At 32.6% G+C, this 25,798-nt stretch overlaps 1 pseudogene across 1 annotated transcript in view; it reads left to right on the forward strand.

Annotated features, from left to right (window-relative positions):
- The window catches only part of LOC118187834 (putative cytochrome P450 12a4, mitochondrial), a 44,274-nt pseudogene extending 24,489 nt beyond the window's left edge, over positions 1-19,785 (forward strand). The window contains exons 4-9 of the transcript XR_015041452.1: positions 2,441-2,651; positions 5,443-5,604; positions 12,531-12,700; positions 14,058-14,136; positions 16,426-16,623; positions 19,557-19,785. The product of XR_015041452.1 is annotated as a putative cytochrome P450 12a4, mitochondrial (transcript). The remainder of the gene's footprint in view (positions 1-2,440; positions 2,652-5,442; positions 5,605-12,530; positions 12,701-14,057; positions 14,137-16,425; positions 16,624-19,556) is intronic.
- The last annotated feature ends 6,013 nt before the right edge of the window (positions 19,786-25,798 follow it).

Here is a 25,798-nt window from a genome sequence, read left to right on the forward strand (position 1 = left end):
GATCAGTAAGAGCTTGGTATAGTTAAGTATTAGAAAAAATGGTAATAAAAAATATTTCAAGAAATGTGAAATAAATTGTTACGTATTTCATAATAACTGTTCAGGGTTGGTGCCATTAAATAATGTAACAGAATTGTCATGTTTCTGAGTTACACAATGGAAAAGGGAAAAAATAATAAAAGTTGCATTTAAAATAATTAAATCTCATAACATTGTATAAAATGTAGCTATTGTTCATTCAGCGTAATAAATCCCTGCATGGCTAAAAACATAACAGGCACATGGTGAAAATTTGACTTGAAATCATAATGCAGATTCATTACAGTATACCAATAAAGAAATTCATGAAAGAAAAATGCCATTAAAAATGTTCAATTAAAAGCAGAAAAATAACAAGCAAAATAGCACAAAACAACACTTTAAATATATCATGTCAAGAGTTTTTTAAAAATCTGTAATAATTGTTACAAAAGAAGTAACAAAAATCATTGGAATCTGTACGATTCGGAAAAGATCGCAAAAAATTATTTGCTACTTTGTATTGTACATAGATATACACATATATTTGAGATCAAATATTAAAAGCAAAATTATAATTTAAATTAACAATAACTTCTCTCTGTTCTGTAAACAGTAACAATTATTTCTGGACTGAGTCATTTCTAGATCATTCCATATCACATGACTTGCATACCGCAGATGACGTATGTAATTCGGAACTTAAACCGAACTTTCTCTTAAAAAGCCGCCATATTGGATAGTGGCGTATTCTTACTTTTACCTCAGTTCTCGCTTAAGACGCTGCCTACGTATTCTCTTCCTGTCCCAGCAATATCGAAAATGTATTTGCTTTTGAATAGGCACGATTAAAGTGCCAAGTGAATTGTGGCCGTAAATGTCAATTGAATAAAGAAGATTATTTAATCTGCATCGGCTGCTTCATTATGGATCAACATTCTGTGCAATCAGTATTTCTACAACATCATTATTTCAAAGTGTGTTTCGTCATTATACACTCATATACATGCACAGACACATATACATATATACTTCGCTGCTTCGAAGGTCAAGTATATAAGAATTGTCGCTAAGTCTTTGATTTTGATATTTTTAATCTAAACACTTAGTTTATCTAATCCATGCAGCACTAATATTAAAGTTGAGAATTGCCTTAACATATAAAATCTTCTGAAAGAGAGTTAGACTTAGTTCAGATAAATTAAAGAAATGCTGACAAATAAGGAAATACACTTCTAATCAAAGAAATTTATTTTTAAGGGGTGGTGGAACCCCAAAATCTTCAAAAAATTGTGATTTCGAATTTTTGCATTTTCAAATTCTCTACACTTTTATCTTTCTAAAAATACTACCATTCTTTAATCTCTATGAAAATTAGAACTGTAAAAAAAATCTAGTTTTAATTTGTCATCTACTGCTTTGATCATTGAGGATTTTTACATAAAAACGCGTTTTTCTCCAAACGTGATTTTTTTTATACTCGATGTACCTTTTCTCAGGAACTACTGCTCACAGGTATCTAAACATTTTATGGCTTATTTATTAAGTTCCCTAATATTTACTGAAATGAGCTTTTTGTAATAAAATTAGAAAAAAAAATTAAAATTTTTTTGTGTGAGAAAAGTGCTGAATTTTACTATGACTAACAAAATATTCTGTAATTTACTATAAAATTCAAAATGCTTCAAAAGCTCATTTCAGTATAATATGATAGGTATACAGAAATTATTCAGTATAATATGATAGGTATGCAGAATTCTATATGATAGGTATACAGAAATAGGTATACAGAAATTCAGTATCATATGATAGGTATAATTACAGAAAAAATTTCAAGCTTGTATCTACAGCAGATTTTGAGAAAAAGTACATGGAAAATGGCCAATTTAACATTGTCGGTATAGGGCTTTTTGATACATGTATTTAAATTTAAAGCTCCATAATTTATCCAGTGGCCGAGCGATGTGTATAAACACTAGTAGTTCGGTCCGAAGTTCGAATCCCAGCGAATGGGATTGCTGCATGTGAGTTTTCGTGGTTTTTCCTATGGGTAGCCTGTATACAAGTCAGTTTTCCCAGGAAGGCATCCCTTCCCTTAGGTATATAGCCCTCATGCACTTTGCCGTAATCATATAAATCAATCAAACCACAGGTTATCCAAAGAGTTGTTTTTTAACTATTTTTAATATCTTTTAAAATTTAAGTTAATAAAATAAAATATTAATATTAAAACAGATGGCTTCCAACTCTTAATTTATAGTATTTAAAATGAGGATAACATCATTATATTCACTTTGACATTTAATATTGTGTACGTTTGCTGTTCCCATCTTCAGTACTTTAAATGAGTTAAGATATATGTTTAAATTAATAGAAAGATTTATTTTTAAAATTAATTTAACAATTATCTTTGTCTTAACAGCCGTTGCTTTCGTTGGCTTGGATACGAGGCTTGGTTGCTTGAAAACCAATCTACCGCCGGATTCAGACGGTATGAAAATGATCAGATCTGTTCAGACGCAGTTCGAATGCATGAACAAATTAGAAGCGTTTTTAGGGAATATTCAGTTGTGGAAGTATTTTCCCACACCAACATGGAAGAAATTTACCCGGGAATGCGATATTTTCACAGAGTAAGTCTACTCAATTTGAACTAAAAAAATTAACATTTTGATGAATTGTGTAAAATAATAATCCACATCTTGATGTATTATTTTTATATTTGTTTATTTTTAAGGATTTTATGCCAATGAACAAACATTCCGTCATTTTCACCAAACTATTGAAATCATACAAATGAATATTGTTTCAATAATTATCAGCTAATGTAAAAAATAATCTGTAAAAAGGTTAAATAACTATTTCAAAGTCTCAAATAGGACACTTTTTTTCCTTAATGAAAACTAAAGAAAAATTAAAGGATAAAACCTCCTTCCGCATAAAAAAGTAAACTTTCCGTGGGTACTTTAGGTTAAAAGATATGTTTATTGTTGAAGCCGTAAAATTCTGAAACAGGACGGAAATTTAATTTAATTTAAAATTTAAAAATATGATAAAGATACCACATCACTTCGCAGTATGGCCTATTAAATTATACACAGTTTATGCTGTACTTCATTAAAATTTATTTCCTCGAATTTTATTAGCGATGTTTTTCTGAGCCAATAAGTTCAGTTCTCCCTTCGCGGCAAAGTAAAAATATATAAAAACTGAAAACATCTTCATTAAAATCGTAATATAAATAATAAAACCTAAAACACCAAATACAAATATAGACAGAAAAAAAAATCCATTTAGAATTTAAATTTCTACGAAAAACACAAGCATTTTTGCCAACGAGCAGAAAGACAAAATTTTCGGTGAACAGAAATTTAAAGTTATTTACTAGTCACACTGGGCAAAAAGACGCTGGTGCAACAGCTGAATTAATTCACTCTACTACCAAGAGTTACAAATGCAAACAAATAGCCTCCAAGTTCGCCAGCTACGCTATTAAATTTTTCATAATTCTACAACTATTGCATGAATTCTAATTAAAGGTATAAAAACTATAACCGGAACAACATAATAACTTTTAAAGCACAAAATGCACAATTTACGAACATGTAAGACCGAATATATATATATATATACATTTGGTGCCGCTGATTGCAATAAAAAAGGGAGGGGCGCAACGATAGGCTATTTGCAGTCCCGTCCAAAATTTCAACTTTTTACGGCTAACTGGGTTTCAGTTATGCGAGATACATACATACATGGACTGCGAAAAAATAAGGGGGGGCAGTTCTATATCTCTCGTTCTACTGAGCCGATTGGCGAAATTCATTTTGCGTTTTTCGTCTCGAAAGTGCGACTTAGGATATGTATTAGATTTATATATAGCATTGTTCTAATATAGGTATTTTGATAAAAAATCGGACTTTTTCTGAAATAATATACCGATATTTTTCCATATTTCAATTCTACGACTCAAATTACGCCAAACTATCAAGTTTTGTAAAAATAGCACGAGTAGTTTTTAAAAAATTAGCTCTCAAAATTTTATATATTTATTAATATCCCTTTTTTTTAAAACTTTTTTGATTCTTTCCTTCACATTTTGAAATTTAGGCTCATTCCAAATAAAATTCACCCATTTTTTATGAATTATTTTTAAAATTTATACTTTTAAATCATTTTGATAAATTTTTCAAAAAACATTTTTCAATTATAATCTATGAAATGTTTACCATCATCTTAAAGTAAACGTATTTCTAAGCATACCTGCAAAAAATTACAGTTTTTTATCAAAATTTCCGAAAATATACGTGAATTTATATTGGCGCGTTTTGAAATTTGGCATATTTATTGAAAGCGATAAAACATCAAATGTGGTTTAGACACTCTACTAAAATTATTTGAAAGTAGAACGATGTGACTTTTCTCCGCTCATGCACAATGTAAAAAGGTAGGAACAAGGTGCCTTTTTTTCTCCCACTCCGGCATAAAGGAAGGGAAAGGAAAATTGATTGTCATATATTAAGAAGTTCGCGAAGTAAAGGCGCAAACTGAAAAAAAATTTGTGCCAAGGTAAATTGTTGAATTTCTTAAATTTCGCAACAAATTTTACAAAATTTAATATCTAGGTACAATTTGAGTCGTAGAATCGAAATATAGAAAAAAAAAATGTGTTATGTTATTTCAGAAAACGTCCAATTTTGTGTCAAAATACCTATGTTAGAAAAATGCTATATATAAATCTAATATATATCTTAAGACATGAAATTCGAGACATGAAAAACGCAATTTGAATTTTGTCAATCGGCAGAGTAGAACGGGAAATATAGAACTGTCTTACCCCCCCTGCAGTGTACATCCAGATGTCAAGAAAAAAAAATATTTTTTGAATTTATTTTAAATCCCTTTTGGAGTCCGTTTTGGGGGAAAAAAACAGTCCTTTATTCTGTCGGTACGTACAAATGTCACCCCCCCCAAAATCGTTCAAATGGATTCGAGAGTGGTAAAAATGAATATTTTCGTTGAAATATGGATACCCGAATTTTCGTGCAATTATAATTCTTTGTTTACTTCGTGCAAGGAACTAGAAAGAGATACCTGAGGTAGCACATTATTAAGAATGAGTATTTCCGCTTTTAATGTTTCTGGCACATTGGAAAAGAAGCAGAAGTTTCACTTGCATGCAAATAATCTCCTTATATTGGGGAGAAACCATTTAACTGCAGGCTATTATCCTGCTACCTGTTAAATACCTGTTAAAAAATTATCTTGAAAACCATGCATGTGGTTTCTTAAAACGTTGGAGATGTGCTAGCTCATAAATTGCAAATTAGCTTAGAGAACTGTATTTTTTATGTAAATCAAAAGATCCTCTTTGATGCGAATTTTTACTTTATTCATTATTTTTTTTTTTTTTTTTTTTTTCAGAATCACTTTTAAGTACATAAGGCTTTAGAAGAATTGAAAAAAAATGAAGAAAACGAAGATAAAGAATTAACTTTACTTCAAGCCATGCTTTCCACTGAAGGACTAGATGCCTCAGGTGCGATGGTTACAGTTGCAGACATGCTTACGGCCGGCATTGATACGGTATGAGTATTAAAGTGAACATGATTTTAAAAAATGTTTTAGAAATTGCCTTTTAAAATCCTAAAAAAATGTGTAATGTGTTATATCTTCCTTCCAAATATTCAGTGGAAATATGTGAAATACTTTTTATTAGTTCACCAAATATTTTAACACAGATTTCGTACATTTAAAACATATCGACACTTACTTCTTTCTCTGAAGGAGGTGTCATTTCACTTGTTATGAGTATCCTCTATTGTAATAAAATGTATGCACTCGTAAAACCATGAGCTACAGCCTCGAAACGAGGCATGCAAACATCGTTTGAAGTGTTATGCAAATAATTAGAATTTCAGTCCCAGTAATAACATTGGACTAATTCAGTAGGCGTTAGAAAAGCGCATCATACAGCAAAAACCTCTCACGCACGAGTTATTTTGTACAGACAATTAGAATGGTTTCGAAGCCAGGATGTAAGGATTATGTTAATTTTATTAACAGTTAAATTTTAAGTTCCTTTTCTGTCAAATTCTTAACTTCAACTTACTACTTCCGGCCAGAACGTAGTTTTGGAATCTTGTTGAATATTTAATGAGGAGGAGCGGTATTTAAACCCCGAAGTTACTTACAGAGTGAGAGAGAATCAGAGTTTCTGATTTACGCGCGTCTGCCTTGTTGGCCACTCTCTCTCTCTCTCAAAGCTGTTATTACGCTCGGCCGTACTCAGGCCCTTAAGCTTCGATAAATAAGTTAAGGGGCCAACTCGATTTGAATCTTGATAGCTTCGGCTATATTTCTTTAATTAATCTTAGTTTTAGTTTAATTCTTAGTCTCTTAAGTTCAAGCCCAAATGTCGGCTTTGTTTGTACACTCCCAGGCGGAGTTTTGTTAAATCTCATTGGAATAATAAAGGGTTAGTTACCCTTCCATCTTGTTGTTTCTTGTCACCCGAACTTGAGCGATTATTCGCTTATCAGTTCTTAAGATTCTTCACTTCCAACATTAACTTAGAATTACAAAGTGAGGAACTCTACAAGGAAATGTGAAAAATATTGTGCTCTCTCTGTGATTCAAACTCTGGACTTTCTGATTGCTAGCTGAACGTGCTTTTCAGTTACGCCACAAAGCCACGCGGTAAGGCGGGAGAAAAACCTTTCACTTTCCCCCAGTTAAAGGAAGACTGGAGAGATACACAATCACTCAAACGGAGACATCCAGTCGCCAACCCTGGTGATGACGAGTTATTGTCCACTACCTTTTAATTCGGAAGCCGCTTGTAAAGGCCGTTAAAATTTTTTTAAAACCAGGAAAGAAGAAAAATTGTATTGTAATTCGTAAATATTTAAAGTTGCAGACTTCTTTGATAGAGATTCTATTTAACTTGATACTAGGATTTTTATTCTGCAACCCTTTCCTACACACACATATATATATACAGATAGCTGTTTAGTTTCTTTTCCTCCGAAATTGTTAATTTGTACTGTCTTGCATAGCATGCAAAGGCCTTGATCGCCTTTTGCGCTTTCAGCCTAATGTCATTATTTACAGCTATGACCTACAGGAAGCCGTCAGTGTAAGCCTGGATTCCCACACCTTGTTGAGTTTCGTAGATTGCAACTATTGTGATCCCTATATGATTTCACAGAGTAAGTTACAAGCTGGACCCCTGCAGACATCCCATCTCCAGCTTGACTTTGATTATGTCATTGTCCATTATGACTGGTACCCAGCGGTCCTCCAAGTAACTGCGCATCGGATTCAGGATGTCCCTTCAGGTAGTCTATTGTGTTTAGGCATTCGACTACATCAGGGAGAAAAACCATGCAAAATTAAATCACAAAATCATTGCATATAGAAGCAAAGCAAAAATAAATAAATTCTCTGATTACTACAAAATTAAATATCTGTAATTTTTGTTTATTTAAAGTATAATGTTAGTGAGACGATTTCTACTGCTGTTCTTCAATTAAATTTCCAATTGTGGTTTCTAAATTAGTCAAGCTAAGCCGGCATTTGCTCTGCTCTAAAAATTTGGACTTCTGAGTTCCTCTATTTTGCACGCCTATTTCAAAATAACAATAGAGAAGCCCATTAGAAAAATTATCTTAACTAAAAAATGGCTTCTTTCCTTGCATTTTATATTCCATTTACTAGCTTTAAATTCAAAGTTCTCTACCTGCTTAGACGTAATACTAGGATTCACGCTACAGCAATCAATGATGAAACGAAGTAGCAATAGCCCTTTAACACAGTTTATTATCGACAAGCTTTTCAGAAAAACAGTTGTTTGATTTTTTTTTCAATACTTCTCTCAGTTTCTTGATACAGTTAGGGCACCACTGAAAATACTGTAATCCCACTTTCAGCTTTTGAAGAGTTTAGAGAACATAATGTGGCTACTAGATTTTCAGAATACCGCCCAGATGGTATTGTGATTAGGAGAGCTTACTGCGCTACCGTGTTCGAAACCTGGGATAGAAGTTTGAAAACTCAACCCAATGGAATATAAAATTCAAGGGAGGAAATCGTTTTGAAATTAAGGTAATTTTTTAATGGGCTGAGTTATTTTTGTTTTGAAATAAGTGTGGAAAATAAAGAACGTATAAGTCCAAATTTTAAAAGTACAGCAAATTTCAGTTTTACAAGTAAATTTCAGTTTTTGAAAATATTGAAAACAAAAATTTAGTCGGAGGTAATTCAAGGGGTTTTCAACTATGATCTGAGGGAAAGAAATCATGGTTCTCCCAATTACTAAAGGGGTGTATTACTCGCTACATCATAAGAGCATGCGCAAGATAATAAAAAATATAATTCCTTATACACATGGTCTCAAATTGGCGACCTGAGATCCGCATGAGAACCCCGACGCAATTTTATGCTGCTCGCGAATAGATTATAATTATGTAGTTGTTGGAAAAGTAGTGCTGCAAAATTTTAAATATCTTAGTTATTTAAAGCTTGAGTTTATATTATTTTCATTTCTGTTATAGACGAACATGAAAAAGGATTAGAAGAAGAACTCTGCAAATGAGTTACTTAATTTATAATGCGATATAAATGTTTATATACGAGCAGCTTTTTCTTCACAGTTGAAAATTAATAAGAAATGAACCAGATTGATCGATGACTATCTACAATCCGGATGAATATCATTTTTAGTAACTCCTTTCCTAAAATAAAAAACTTCATCAGAATCGAAATGCTATCAAGTGCCAAGACATAAAGAAGTTTAAATTATTTACATACCAACAAATGTATTTTTATTTAGGCGTTGAAGAAAAATTTAATAAGTAAGAGGCTAGGTTGTTATTACTTATTTACATTCAAGTTTCGTCCCACTAGGTAATTTTTTTCTAAAAATACAAGTTCTTATCATCTTTCCGATTTAAGTTTAATTTATTGTAAGTTATTAAATGATTATTTAAACGTGTTACATAAACATGCTAAAATTATTACAATATGTTCAATTATACTCAGATATTTAATTTATTAGTCTTAGAACTTTATACTTAGCTGTCAATGTGCTTAAATTAAAAATTGTAACCAACAAAAATGCTTAATAGATACCAAATTTTAGAAGATAGAAAATAATTATAAAGCTGAATATTTTTGATTTACGATATTGTTTTTATTGATTGTATATGCTTTGATAAATATTCAGTAAGCGAAATTTAAGATTTATTTAAAATGATTTTTTTATTTTGTTAAAAAAAAGCCAGACCCGTTAACTGTTTTCAATCGTGCATTCGGCCCGCAATGCAATTTGAGTTTGAGACCATTTCCTTATACTATAGCTTCCTTGAGACACAGTAACAAAGGCCTATAAAGAAATTTGCCTTTGGCCTATAAAGAAATTATGTTTTAGTTCTGGTTTCACCAACAGATGGCGCCACTTGCTTATTCTTGCCCAGGCTTTCTTATCTTATCTAATCACTATTTCCTATCTTGTTCATTTTCGGTTTTGCAGCTGAGGATGGTGGTTCGGTAAAACCATCGAAACTAGGTCCTGTGAAAATTTTGAAAATATAACGCTGATTTTTGTTGTTTGACTTCTGAATTAGTATAGCTTCCTTACACTATCCTCGTCATTGCGAGACTGGTAAAGACTACTGGGAAAAGACACAAAACTAATCAGCTAAATCCAGATGATGATGAATTATCGTCCACCAAAGATTGATGATTCATTTATCTGTCCACAAAGATCCATGATTCAGTTTTCGTCCACTAAGATCGATGATTCAAGATTTACGATTTATTACGATCCATAACTCAAGTCTAAACGATTACAGATATGTGCAGAGATGAATTTTTACATTTCTTCCCATATAATCTTTTCTATTTTTTCTTGATCCTGACTATTTTGGCTTCCCATAGACACTCATCGCCCCTACTCAGTCTTTCAGTAAAAGAACTGCTGACACAAAAGGTTTAAAATAAATATTTTTATTACATTTTTATTAGATATTCAGGTTAACAATTTACACAGCTCGTCTAATAACCTAAGGCTCCGCGACTTGTGGTGTTAATAGAAAAGAAAGTTAAACTTAATTATTTAAAATATTACATTCACAAGGCAATGCCTCCTTAAGGTTTTGTCTTAGACCTTCAATTTAAACGAACAAACACGACTAACAAAGGTTAAAGCTGATTCAAGTAAGTTTAGAAATAGTAATTGAGAAATTCAATGGCAGCTGCCAAAAGCTTACTTTTCAAAATCAAGAACTCTAGCCTTATATATATATATATATGTAAGATGAAAATGTATGAATCAAAATTATAGATTAAACTATAAACATTAATTCTTCCTCTCTATTCTAAAATCGTAATAACTTCTTTGCATTGCGTCATTTCTAGATCACTCTATGATCGGCGCAGCTCTGATGACGTAATCATTGGGAACTGAAACTGTCCTTGTAAACCAAAACTTTTCTCTTCACGTGCCTCCATCTTGCATAACTACGCACTTCAGCTTTTGCTCTCTACTGTCCTAAGATGTAATTTCGCTGGCTTGCTTTCTATCCCAACAATATCAAAAATGTAAATCTTCTGTGGAAAGGCACGACTAGAGTGCCAAGTGATTGTGGCCACAAATATCAACTGGAAATAAAAATGGAATTAAAACTGCCTCGACTGCCAAGTTCTTTAAATACTACGCAATCAAATTTCGTCTTCAATATGGATCTAATCACGCATCTACAGTGTTCTGCTCCGGCTTTTCCTTGTTTTGCTCTTATTATTGCTATATATATATATATATTAACTAAATTGCATCTTGGTGGAAACTAACGAAAGTAGAAGTCAAAATTAAAGCAGCGCAAATTTTAAGATATGTGGTTAACAGACATAAAAACCCTACAGAGTGGTAACCAGAAGCAAGGAATTGTTGAAAATAAGCCATGATTTAAGTTAAATGATAATAATAAACCATGACCATGATGATAATAATAACCATGATCGGAGTAAAATTTGGGAGTTTACCGGATCGAGATGCTGAATGTTAGACGCCAAAAAGACATGAGAAAAACACGTTTTTATTCCCCGCATTTTCCTATCTGTAAACGACTTCCCCAACCTTCCCCAACCCCTTCCCCAACCCCAGTTACCAAGTTCAGGTTTGTTGATGAATTATCCCACATCATTTTGGTTTGGTCACTAAAGGTGGAGACGACAGTTGTTTGAGAATAAGGAATTATAGAAAAACTGGCCGTGTAAGCATCCGTAATCAAGCTGAGAATCTTCGAATTTTCCTACCGATGTGCTAAAAGTTAAACCACAAATTTGAGTAAAGAAATGTCTCTTCCTCGGAGGAAACGAACATTTTTTTAAACTTTTTTAATCTCTTGTTTCGAAGTCAACGTTATTCTGAATAAAAGCAAGCTAAAGAATTTATGTAAATGCAACTTCTTAGCCCAAACGGACGATAGCCCAGAAGGGCTATTAGTCTCATTGGCATTTTGTGGCATTTCGCTATAAAGGGCGAATCCCTTTTTAAATTGTGGCCACCAAATATTATCACCATGTATTAATTAATTAAAGTAATTAAACTAAATAAATAATGAATAATGTGCATGAATGTATGCATGTATCTCGCATTGTGAAGAAACGACGTTACCCAGAGCCATCAAATTTTGAATAACGTCATCCTCCCCACGAAAATGGGCTCCTGAACGCTCGAATTTTGAATTTAGAATTTGTTTCATTATCCATTTCATATTTTGTAAAGCTTTAACGAATTTTTGATTAGCAAGCTCAACAATTTCAAAGCGAGCAGTGGCAAAACTGTACGAAAAAATAAACCACATTCTTATCTTCAGTGCCCAAGACATCTACCAGAAATTCTAAAGATATGCTGTTTGATGTATGTGAAATATTTCAGAAAGAATTATAACGATGTAAAAAATGGCTGTGGCCTACGTGCAAGATAAAGTTAGATTCGCTGTCTTGTACGCAAAACAGAACCTCAATACCGATCATGTACTCGATGCCATTTTTCGGACTTTGAAATACGACTAAGAATGTAAAACGGTCTCGGCAAAAGGTTTTCAGTATCCGTTTAGATGTTTCAAAAGGTAGTTAATTCGCCGAAGAAGTTCAATATATGAAACTTGAGTTACAGACGAATCCCATACACTTTATTACCAGAGGATATACGACGATCCGATCGATGGAATCTTTTCAAATCAAAGCATGGGAACGGATATGTACATGAGTACGTTTAGTTACCATTTTCCGTTATATGGAAGAACAGAATAGTTAACAGTCATCAATAAAACTTAAAAGGCGGTAGTACAGAAACCAAGCCACTAATACCATTTCCAATGGTAATCGGTAAGCTATCACAAAAAGGAAAAAATACCGCCCCTTTGAACGTAATGTAAAATTTGAAGGCTTGCAGATTTTTTTTTATTATTATTTTTAGTTATTTTGAATTATTATTTTTCTTACAGACAGCAAATTCTATGGGTTTTCTTCTGTATAATTTGGCTAAGAATCCAGATAAACAGCAAGTTTTATACGAAGAAATCTCCAAATTGCTTCCATCGAAGAATCACAGAATTACTCCAAAAGTTTTCAGCGAATTGAAATACTTGAAATCGTGCATGAAAGAATCACAAAGGTAAGTAGTCTTTTTATTTCTGCGAAAATTTCTGCTTTTTATTTCTGCTAAGATTTGATACTGCTGCGTGTGTACGGGTTCCTAGCAGATTGAATGCACAAGCCCGATAATAGGTCAATAAAATTTCTTCTTATCAAATGAAATATATCAGAACTCTGGAATTTTCCTCAGAGATATTCGTACAATTGTTCACAATATGACGCAATATAATCAGTAGTTATACTTCAAACTACTAAAAACGTTAAATAAAACGCAATCGGAAAAGAAAACTACCTCGGATTTCTCAATTCACTCGGAAATAAACTCTCATCAACAGTAACTAAGGAACTGACTAAACAATTGAAAGGGGTTGAAAGACATCAACACCGGAGGTGATTGAACTGAGATGCTCTCTCTCTGGCTTTTTATAGATTTCCACAATTCGCGAGAAATTTCTAGTACTTTCTGCTTCTCGAGATTTTTGCAAAGCAATAAGAGGATGGCATTACGGTTACAGCTAACATAGTGGTCAATTACATTTATTCAATCTCAATACAAATTACGGAGATAACAATTTACTCAATGTTAAATGCCACGTGCCCTGTATTACTTTTTCTGCACAACTTTCTCTTTCAATTTGTCTCGCGCTTCATTGAATGGAGGAAATACAACAATTTTAATTATAATTCTACTATAATTATCTATCTAAATACAAAATTCGTAACAATATGCTAATCAGCTTAATTATAGTGTTGTACAAGTATTATGAACATGTAGCAGGTAATAAAGAGCAATAACCACTTAAAAATTGGTGCGAATTCAGCTGTAATGTGTGTTTTGCAAACACAATTTGTGCCTAAGAAATAAAGCTTTCCCTTCAAAGAAAGCTCGAAAAGTTTATAAAAATAAAAATTGGTGCTTATACTATGAAAGAAGTGTTAAAAATCAACAGTACTGTAATTATTTTTGTATTTTACTTATTAAAACTCCTCTTAATAAAACCTTATAAATGTAAATTATGTACACAAAGGAAAAACTTGCAAATATGAGTTTTAGAAAAGGAAAAGCTAATACTTAGCTTCTTAATGGGATAAATCAACAATTTATTATGTAATAAAAATGAGAATTTATAATTACGAATTTTGACGTATATAACATTGTGACGCATACAGAAGGATATTTATTATGTAATAAAAATGAGAATTTATAATTACGAATTTTGACGTATATAACATTGTGACGCATACAGAAGGATATTAAGTAGAAACATCCTTCTGTATGCGTAGGTAGAAATATCTTCTGTATGCATTATATTTTTTTTTTAAATTTAGTAGCTTCGACAGTGAGAAAAAACATTTAAATTTTTACATCCTTTTAGAACTCATCCAATTATTGCAGTTTCAATTCGACAGTTAGAGAGAGATGTGATACTGTCTGGATACAATGTTCCTGCAGGGGTAAGCTGCTATAACTTTTATTTTAACAATTCTTCAAATGAGAATTCTAAAACCTGTACCGAATATATATATAATGTGTTCAGTTGTATTTAAAGAGTCTTTTTTCATATGCATAAGAGAAATTTTTATTATAAAAGTTAATTCGTTTCAAATTAAAGCCAAAAGTTTGTGCTACAGTAACAAGAAATGGATTCAGTAGCATGCAAAATTCTACATAACGTTTATATTTTTAATAAATTTATGCGTTATTTTATTTAGGGTTTCTAGAGGCTATTTAAGTGCTATGCTCTTTTTAAAAGTCACATATCTTCAAAATGCTGAGAATAATTCTTGTTTTCTTACTTTGAAATTCATTAGTAATAATTGCAGTTTAGGCTTTAATTTTCTTATTTTATTCTTTGTTGTTGTTACCAATCTCACTTGTCTGACAATGGTCAGCACAAGTCCACAACATTCACAGTGGCAGAGAGTAAAATGTGCCTGTTATTAACTGGAGCCTTGAGAACCATACACGTGACAGCAGGACTTTACTCAATTCGTCCCCTCAATTTTCCTAGGCGACGGGACCGAAGGACTCCCGCCCCTCTTTCCCTACCTGCAACTTCTCGAGAGGACTTTAGCCGTATAGTTAGAGTGCTCCCATGCCGCACAGATACGATACATTTAGAAATAACCGTGCCTTCTCTGGGATTTGAATCGAAACCCTTTGGTTACGGCAGTCAGACTCACTAGACACTACCTTGGTTGGGCGGCACATTTTATACTTTAATATCTATAAAAGCTGACGAATAGATAAGAAAGATTTGCCATCGTGAGATATAAATGCTTCTTACTCTTTCCTTTTAGGACTCGGTCGGAGAGAACATTTTTGAGGTAGAGAATTGAATTTTGATTGAAATGATGACAACAAATTCAAAACAGATACTAGTATAATAAGCCCGAATATGTATAATTTTTGTTACATAAACAGAAGGAACTTAGTGGACTATTTATCGTTTCTAATGCAAAACGTCGGCAATAATGAGCTAATTGTACTTTATGCTGGTAACTGTGTGCTGTGCGGAAGAAGAATAACCATTAAGTCCTGAGAAACTTTTTCCATAGGATTTCGTGCTATCACATGATGGCATGCTCTATAGACCACGTAGTTTTTGACGCATTTCTCTACAGGCATTCAAATCGGAAATCTTCAAATGTTAATACAGATCACTTATGAACTCAGTAGAGGAATTGCAGCAATATTTCTGTAAACGATTTTTTTTATCCAATGTCAGGCACTTGCCTATAACGGCATTGGCCACTACTAAGGCCAGAAGTGGTGGCCATTTTATTGTAGAGGCACCTAATATGTGGCCACCGTTCCCATCTGTGAAGTGACGGACAATTTACATTCAGGCCTTCGAACCAGGGCCCTTTGGTATCGCAGTCAGGCTCCCCTAACCCCTATACCGTCTGGGAGGCTTTCAGCTATGTGCCTTTCAGCTATGTAGTTTCAGCTATGTATAAACGGCGGATACGTGGAATTTTACACTAAGATCTCTGTCAAGCATTCATAGGTTGCTATCTTTAAAATACAATGGTGTATTTAAGTTACTGTGTGAACATAATGGCCGCATTACGTTGTAAAGTCATTACGTTATTTTGATGCAGGAACATGAAAAATATGCGATGTCTTCGCCGGGTCTTGAATTTCGAGCTTCCCAAATACGCATCGAGCGTGATTCCAGTTACACTACGAAGTGCGGAAAGAAGGAAGAAAATAATATATAATGTAAAAACAATCAGTTTTGATAAACATAGTGGTAATAAATATTTTTATGTGCATTAAAGATAACAAATAGCACGCAAAGGCCCTTCTGTTTGTCTAATAAAGTACATGCAGTCTTTCCATTTCATATTAGAAATTTTTCCAGCCGAATTTTATATTTTGCTATCATTGTAGAGCACGCTACATTGAAGGAAAATATTTAAAACTTTTAATGTTCCATCAATATACAATAAACGTTATTGGTCAAGCAGAAGAACCTGACACCTGCGTTTAAAAAAGTGCGTTTATATCAGAAAACATATGCTGTCTCAGCATTCACAGAATCTCATCTTGGAATTTTTAGGAGGTACTGTAAAAACATTTCAAAATTATGCAAGTTAGTTTTTCCTGCTGATTATTTATAACTATTAAAAATATGTTATAAACATGGTATTCTGCAAAACACAAAATAAATAGTTTTTTTTAAAGGACTAATTGGTTGAGTTCAAAGCAAAACATTTTTTTTTCTCCTTTTTTTGCAGACCCTTATTGCAGTGGCTCTCCAAGAAATCTACAGAGATGAAAAGTATTTCAAAAATCCTGAAAAGTTTCTCCCTGAACGATGGCTAGGAAAAGAAGACAAGTATCATCCATATGCCTTCCTCCCTTTTGGTTTTGGTACTCGCAGCTGTATTGGTAGGAGGCTCGCAGAACTAGAAACTATAAGTCTCATGACAGAGGTAAAATGACTTTTATGCTAAATCCCCATTCATAAATGAATGTCACTTCCTTAATATTTATATAACTGGCTTGTTTATTTTAAAATAAGGTCACTAACCGTTTTCACAAAATCTGAAGGCATCACATGACTTCATTGTGCAACCTATTAAATTAGCATTTTTTTCCCCACTTCGTTTAAGGAGTATCAGAAACCCCTATACCGACAATGTCAAATTGGCCATTTTCGATGTACCTTTTATCAAAATCTGCTGTAGATACAAGCTTGAAATTTCTTCTGTAATTAAAGTATACCTATTTGATTATACTGAAATGAGCTTTTGAAAAATTTTGAATTTTAAATTAAATGCAGAATATTTTGTTAGGCATAGTAAAATTTAGCACTTTTCTCACACAAAAAAATTAAAATTTTCTTTTCTAAGTTTATTACAAAATGCTCATTTCAGTAAATATTAAAGAACCTAATAAATAAGCCATAAAATGTTTAGATACCTGTGAGCAGTAGTTCCTAAGAAAAGGTACATCGAGGTATAAAAAATATCGCGTTTGGAGAAAAACGCGTTTTTATGTAAAAATCCTCATTGATCAAAGCAGTAGATGACAAATTAAAACTAGATTTTTTACAGTTCTAATTTTCATAGAGATTAAAGAATGGTATTTTTAGAAAGATAAAAATGTAGAGAATTTGAAAATGCAAAAATCCGAAATCAAAATTTTTTGAAGATTTTGGGGTTTGAACACCCCTTAAACTTATTTCTTAGAATTATTCTAACTTAATTAACCGACCCTCAAGGGAAGTTGAAAATGACAACAATAATTGCAAATTTTTTCAAATTAAATATCCCGGCGAGTTTTTGTCGTCAAACTACTTGTATTTTTGTTTTTTTATTGATGATTATAAAACTTTCCAAAATATAAGTATAAGAAAGGGAAAATTGCATTAAAGTTAAACTTCGTTATTTGTCAAAAATAATTTTTTTACTTAAATTTTCGTCATTTAAAACAATTCTGTAAATGAGAGTATACCGAAGCACCAACGAGTGTGAAAATAAAGGCCAACTATGACCAACGATTGTGAAAATAATGGTGGAAAGGACCCGATAATGTTGTTGGCGTAGAACCTAGATCCATATCGAAGAGGAAACTTTGCAGCCGAGTAAAGATAAATATTCAATTTTGCTTCAACTGCTGTTTGCAGCCACAATTTACTTGGCACTCTACTCATGCCTACTCAAAAACATTAATAGTTTTGATATTGTTGCTACAGAAAGAAAGCAGAGCGAAATAGCGTCTTAACAGGGAGAGAGGTAGAAGCTAAAATGTGCAATTAATCCAATATAGAGGCTCACGGAGAGACGTTTTCGGTTTAGGTTGCTTTACTGACAGGATATACTGAATTAAAAATGTGGAATTAAGAGGCTATTTCTAAATTAAATTGTAGAGACATTAGGTATTTTTGAAAGCAGGCAAGATGAAAAATTAGCAACGCCTTCGCCGGAAATCGAACTGCGGACCTCTCAATTACGCGCTGAGCGTGCAGACCACTACACCACGAAGGCTCGCTAAGAAGGCGTGAGAAATACCTCATGGACTCCCTCTTTTAAAGGGCGACTGGGGATTTTAGGGGACCCAAGCGCCAAATCCTTGATGAGGAGAACCATCATCCAACCCCTTTTAGTTCGGAGCTCCAGTGTCGAGCCATTAGGCAAATTGGAAGCAAGCAAGATGAAAAATATGCAACGCCTTCGCCGAGAATCGAACCGCGGACCTCTCAATTACGCGCTCAGCGTGCAGACCACTACACCACGGAGGCTCGCTAAGAAGGCAAGAGAAATACCTCATAAAATTATAAAGCTGATTTACATATTTTTATCTTACATGTTGTATGAACTTAACCCCTTAACTGCCGCGGGCGTATATATACGCCTTGCTCAGCCGATGCGTTAACTGCCCCAGATGCGCCCAGATGCGCAGCCGATGCGTTAACTTTGCGAATAATTTTAGGTGTAGCAGCGCAAAGCAAATGATAGCAGTTTGGAAGGACGTATATATACGCCTGGGGCAGTTAACGCATCGGCTGAGCAAGGCGTATATATACGCCCGCGGCAGTTAAGGGGTTAAATCCATTTAGTGCGAATTAATATAATCAATTAATTAATACTGTTTAGGAAATAAATTTTTATCTTACATACGTAACGTTGTTGTTATTATGTTGCATACGTAACGGTTCGTTAAGGATTGAATGTACACAGCTCCAATGATAGGTTGATAGAATGTATTTTAGGAAAAGAAACATTCATAAATGTAGTTTAAATCCATAAATTGCAGGCTCTCAGTTTTGAGCTTATTGTCACAAAGTTGTAGGAAGTGATATTTCCTCATGTGTGTTTTATTAGGTTAGTAGTTAGCACATCCAGTAGCAGAGGAAAAATTCTTAGTTTAAATTTCGGCGAAGACATAGTTGATTTTTTATATTTCTTGCTTCTGAGATTTTAATATTCTATATGGTGACATGTGAACTGAAATGAGGCAAATTATAACTCGTCACTATTTGGTATTGTTCAGCTGGATCTTGTACGTCTTCTTTCAAGTGGTGAAAATGTAAGGAATCATTGCATTGTTCCGTTTGTGCTCTTGTAGTGTAAACGCCTAACAGGTCTAACTGGCATATCAAACTCCAGCTTGATGCGTCAAACGATAGACGCATCTTCGTGATTGAAACTCAGAGAAGGGCGAAGTTCAATTTTCATGCTTCTTGCTTCCAAAAACCAGTATTATCTACAGAATTGATTCGAATGTGAAAACCAACTGCCAATTTGAGATTTTTTTCTCTACTGATATAACTTGATTTACTTGCAAAATACTTATTCTCTAACCTACATTGCTGTAGCAATTTTATGTAACAGTTATTTATAAATATTATTTTCTTTTACAGATAATAAGGAATTTTAAAGTGGAATACCATTACGAAGATATTGATATGCTTACTCGAACAATTAATGCTCCAGATAAACCTCTAAGGATAAATTTCATCGAACGGTAATTAGCATTCATTAGAGTTTCCATCATCGATGAAAGAAAAGGAACTGATAACTTACATTTAAATTTCCCAAGCCTAATCATCTGTAGACGAATATATGTACAAAATAAACAATTAAAAGAGTTTCAAGAAATTCTTTGAACTGCTTTTGAGGAACAATCATTTTATTCGGACTGTTTAACTTTACATAGAGAGAACACACGTAATCTTGAGCATTACAAATTGTCAAAATGCAAAACTTAGACTGGCCTTTAATTTTGGTCAAAGGTTCTAAGCATCTCAAAAAAGTCTGTAATAGATCTTTCTTATGCAGACTGCAAACTTTGCATAAGAAGGATATGAATGCAACTGCAAATTTCATACCAAGCAAATGTAAAATTTCCAGTATGCAAAATATCACCTTTTAAATACAAAATCAACGAAAACAGACAAAAGTAAATAAATAAATAATTATAAACTTATTACATTGCAGATTAAATATATTTTAACATAGATTAGTTACATGCGTTATTAAAAACAAAATGAAATCTAAATGAAATCTAGTTGTTATTAAAATAACGTTTATTGCTTTTAAATGGTTGAGTTTATTAAACACTAAAGAATAATTATGTTTGAAACATAAATTAAGAATTTTCTGCTTTGCCAAATGGTAAGAATCTGAGAATCTGCTATTCCGTAGGGCACAAAGAAGATAAATTAAAAATCTACTTCTCCGCAGTGGCAACATTCCCCAAGGAAGATGGATGATAAATGCTATTTGCAAACTCTTTCCGTTCTTACTTGGGCTCTTTCAGAGGCATGGTCAGGTCTTCGAAGTTTATCTTGCCAGGACACTTTTATGTGTTAATTTGGAAACAATAGTACCTCCTCGAAGTATTAATAAATAGAAAAACATGAGATGAGCTCTTTCATAGAGATAAGACTGAAATTGAAATCATTAACTGTATAAATTTTAACTGTCAAACTCTATTGATAATCTATCTACTAAACTATTTCTACTAAAACTCTATCTACTAAACTATTTAAAGTCAAACTCTATAACCTGATATCATTTATAAAATTATCATTGATTTCTTCATTTACACTTTAAGTATACATAGTAAATAATGTTATAGTAACATATGTTTTGTTTTGTATTTTTCTATGTTTATCATTAGTTTCATTACTTATGTTACTTAGAATGATTATTTTCTTGCCAGTTTATTTACTAATTTAAAAAGTTATTTTAAATCTGTGACATGATTCACATAGACGGAGAGAGGTATACTTGTTATTTAAATATTACATAGTGATGTGGGAATAATTTAAATAATAAACTTTGAGTGTAACTTTTTCCTGAATATATTTTAGATTGTAATAACACATTCCAAAAAGTAACATTAAATATTAATAATAAATTCCAAATGTTCACTTTATCTTTTCTAATTCAGTTGATCCATCAAGATCCCTTTTTTTCCTTAATGATACTAATCATTTACTTAAAAGCGTTAGAAATAATTGGCTGAATCAAAAGCATCCTCACAAAGCAATGTCTTCCTCTCCCCCACTTCCGTCAAATGGTAATCAGAATAAAAAGTTTTTACAGAAATGTTATTTTCTTTAAAGGATTTGCATGATATTGAATTTGAAGAGTTTCTGAAGTACGGTTATAATTTGTCAATAAAAGTCTTATTTCCCTCAACTTTAGATAGACAAAATGTTCAATTAATGTTACAAATATTTAACAAAAAAAAAATACTTGTAGCTTTGGTAACTGCAAAACATCAAATTCAGCATGCAACAGAAACGGCACAGTTCATAAAAACAATTCACTCTTGGTGGAACATTGCTAATATTAAAAATAACATCCATTGCTATTCGTTTGAAAGGTTCTACGAAATTGCCTTTAACTAGCTTGGAAACTGGTGAAAAATTGCAATTTGTATATCACATACTTGGCTTGATTTCTGGGAAGCCGTGCAGTGTAATCACTGGAAAACTTAGCAAGAAAACTCATACTGCATTAAAAATTACTACTGCCCACCAGCAGCCGAGCGGTAAAGTCGCTGAAAACTGGTAGTTCGGTCAAAGGTTCGAATCTCGCGAACGGGCTGGCTGCATGGGTGTTTTCGTGGTTTTCCAAATGTGTAACTTGTAAACGAGGAAATTTCCCTTAGAAAGTCCCCCACGAAGGCATCCCTCCCCTTAGGCAGATAGCCCTAGTGTGCTTTGCCATAATTAAATAAACCAAACCAACTAATTACTACTAGTGTTCTAATTGAGCTTGCTTCTTACTACTTCTTACTACCATTCGGAACCTCACTTGGACAATATACAACGTAGAAAATTTCAAACTGACAATCTGGATCCAAGATTCTGTTTATAAAAGTTGCTTTCAGGTGGGCGCTATTGCCTAATTTAAATAATTAGGCAAGTGTTCGAATGGGAAAAGAAAATTTGCACTCACTGCCTTTTAAAGCTATCTCTGTGAGTTCAAAAAAAATATGATGCGTACATCACATGACTTCATTGTATGTAAATTTAAATTATGCTCATTTTTTCCGGCATTTCATTTACACGTATTGAATTCTACTTCATCGGTAACGCATAAACCACAAGAGAATAATTGCACTCTTTAAACATTTACTATATTTATTTACCATAGCGACACTCTGGCGCTGGGTTTCACTTAAGAGGATTACATCCCATTCATTTTACAACTCAGAATGCACAAAAAGTATATCATCTGAAGAATTATCTAATCGTTAGCTACATGTTCTCTTCAAATATTATAATAAATCTAAAACAATGCATAAAAGACATTAAACAAATAAAAAAAGAAACAGTTTTCACAGACGATTTAGCGCCGCTACTCGATTTAACGCCACTAACACGCATGCGCTACTCGTAAAAATCCACCTCTGCCCGAGTGAGACTGGCGACAATATTTGCTGCTAATACGAAACACTTATTTCCTCGAATTTCGTTTAGAGAGATATTTCCCATTCAATTAATTCAGTTTTCACTTCGCTGCAAGCCAAAAATACACAAAAACTCTAAATATCTATAGTAAAAATTAAAAGACATAGAAAAACACAAACACCAAATATAGGTAAAACAATTAACAATTAAAATTAGAATTTCTACGCAAAACAAGAATTCGACCAGCAGGCAAGAAGGCAAATTTTCCGGTGCACAAAACTGAAAGTTTCCTTTTGGTCCCCCCCCCCCCAGCAAAAGACACTGAAGGCATAGAAACTGACTTAAATTATTGTGGACGCTATTCTGAGTCAATATTTGGGATAATTTAATAAATTAAATGATAATTACAATGGCAGTAATAAAAGAAGACGTTGTCTTTGTTGTTGCGAAGCTTAGTTTCTCTAGATTAGCAACAAATCCACTATTCTGCTAAGTTTCAACTGTAAACAAACAGATGGCTGCTAGGGTAAAAAAATTAGGCTTAGCCGTACTTAAATGACCTTTAAATTGTTGATAATTCTACAACTATAATATGCAGGTTAACTAAAGGCATACAAACCTTAACCGGAAAATAAGAATAGTATAATTCAATAATTTTTAAAAACAAAGAAAAACACAATTTACGAACATATAAAAATAAAAAAATTGAGCTCATTGAGCTGAGTAACAGAACGGGTATATATATAATATATATATATATATATATATACTTTTTGTTACTGCAGATTGCAACCAAAAAGGAAGGTGCAGAACTATATGTTGTAGCAGTCCTATATACAAAATTTCAATGTTCTGAAGTTACTCGTTTTTCAGATACACACAAATGTACGTACGTACAGATGTCACAAAAAAATCTCTTCTGAATCGATTTTAAATTAATTTTATAATTCCCGTTTGGAAAAAAAAGAGTTCTTCATTCTGTCACGCAAAAGTATCGTTGAATTGCATCCGATTACGGTTAAAATGGATACTTTCGTTGAAATATGATACCGGGATTTTTTCATGATTACAATACTTTCTTTACTTCGCACAAATAAATAAAAAAATCAGGAAACATTTTAACTATGAAGCCTGTTTTTATCATGCCTGTTTTTAGGAAAGATTGTGTATTATTTCAAGATTGAAAGCTTCATATGCTTTGCTGTGATACCATAACATGATATATTTATTGTAAAAATTCTCATGTGGACACCACAACTTCCTTGCACAGCATAATAAATTGTACATAATTTTTGCTCCAACAATAAACTTATATTAAATATTGTTAGATATTATTGTTAGAATAAACTATGTATATAAACTGTTATTATCTATGTAATTAGATGTCGTTATTTATCAAAAATTGTTTTTTAAAATTTTGATGTTGCCCCAAACATGAATATTTTCGCCATTTAAAATACTTAGACCTGTATATAAAATTTCAACATTATACGGCTAAGCTTTTTTAGATACGTAGGTATGCGAAATACACACATACCTACGTATAGAAGTCACGTAAAAAATTCCATTTGAACCCGTTTTAAAACCATTTTACAATCTGTTTTAGAAAAAAAAAAAAAAAAAAAACATTTCTTTATTCTTTATATTAGTGCTTACAAAAGTCAAGCAAAAAAGAACCATCCAAACGTATTCGGGAGCGGTCAAAATGAATATTTCCTTTGAAATATAATACCCGGAATTTTTCGCGATTACAAAACTTCCTTTACTTCATGCAAGGAAGTAAAAGATATACAAAATTATCTGATTTATATATTTTTAAACTCTTGTTTTAAAAGAGTACGAAAGCTGTACATTTTTCGATGTGGAATTTAAAGATATTTAAGATACAATGACTAGAAATGACCAATTACTTCTCGAAAAATCACAAGAGTATCGTTAATTTATGTTAGAGAAGCAGAAAAAATTTCGTTCGGAATATTATTTTATGATATATTATGTGGGCTAGAAAATGAAATTCAGCGATGATTTTATTCGATGATAAACAAGGATAAACGTTGAAAATGCATAAAGTTCGCTTCAAAAATAAAAATTAAAAAAAAAAAAAAAAAAACCTAAATTCAGATCTTGAAAAAATTCACCTAGAAGTCCGTATTAGCTGCATTTCTCGTACTTAAGTTTCGTAATATTATATATGATACGTTTAATTAATAAAAATTTATTGCAATAGTAAATTTATTAATTTAATTAATTAAATGTAAGACATTTGATTTTCTTACGTTTTTGCAAAGAAATTACTAATATAGATAATTAACAAAAATATTTTAATTTCTTAGTAATAAACACTACTCGAGCATAATATCATTAAATAGTAACAGTAAAATACAGTACTGTTACCAGTATAGTAATAAAAATACGATTTCAATATTATTGAATAGAATTATTTTAGGCTTAAGATTTATTAATATAAGTCCTTAGCTGTGCTTTAATTGACAGATATTTAGTGTAATTATAACTGATAATGGTGAGGCCTTTTCGCGCATCCGAATTCTAGATTTTTTTTAGAAGGATGCATAGTAAAGGGAAAGAAGAACCTTCAGTCGGCCAGAAGGCCTGGGGCACCAGAAGGAGATGCCTGACTGAGCCCCGAGTGACTGACTGTTTTAGCTGGGCATAATGGAATAGCCTTTAAGCCTAGGGTGGCCCTACCAGGCGAAAAACTATTGATGACCACCTGGACATCAATAAACATCAATAAACATATTGATGTTCAGGTAGTAAAAGGTAGAAATAGACTATATATTCTTTTCGGTCTTGACTGAGGAGCAGATGCTAGCATTCTTCTAACTACCTACATTTCTTTTGTTAGGACATGGAGTATGGTTTTTTTCCATCTATGCTTGTGCTTCCAGTACCAACTTAAATAAACTTGAAAGGGTGCAGTTGAGTGCCGCTAGAGTTATTACTATGCTTCGCTACAGTTGTCCAAATGATATAGTGCTCTTATGAAAGTAACTTGCCTCCGCTTTCATTCAGAATGAGATATCTTCTCTCAAAATATTATAACAAGCTCTCCAGTTACCATGATCAATACTTGGACACCATACTTGGACATACAAGCAACACTTGAAGAAGCTCAGCCCCTTTTCATTTGCTAAAAACGCTGGGACTTCCCTCTACAAATGTGAAACCTCATTCTCTATATCATCTAGGAATTTGAAACTTGATGGTATTCATTT

This window comes from Stegodyphus dumicola, chromosome 6, assembly GCF_044657685.1.
Source record: "Stegodyphus dumicola isolate Sdum_Otavi_A_Nest chromosome 6, ASM4465768v1".
Classification (NCBI taxonomy): domain Eukaryota; kingdom Metazoa; phylum Arthropoda; class Arachnida; order Araneae; family Eresidae; genus Stegodyphus; species Stegodyphus dumicola.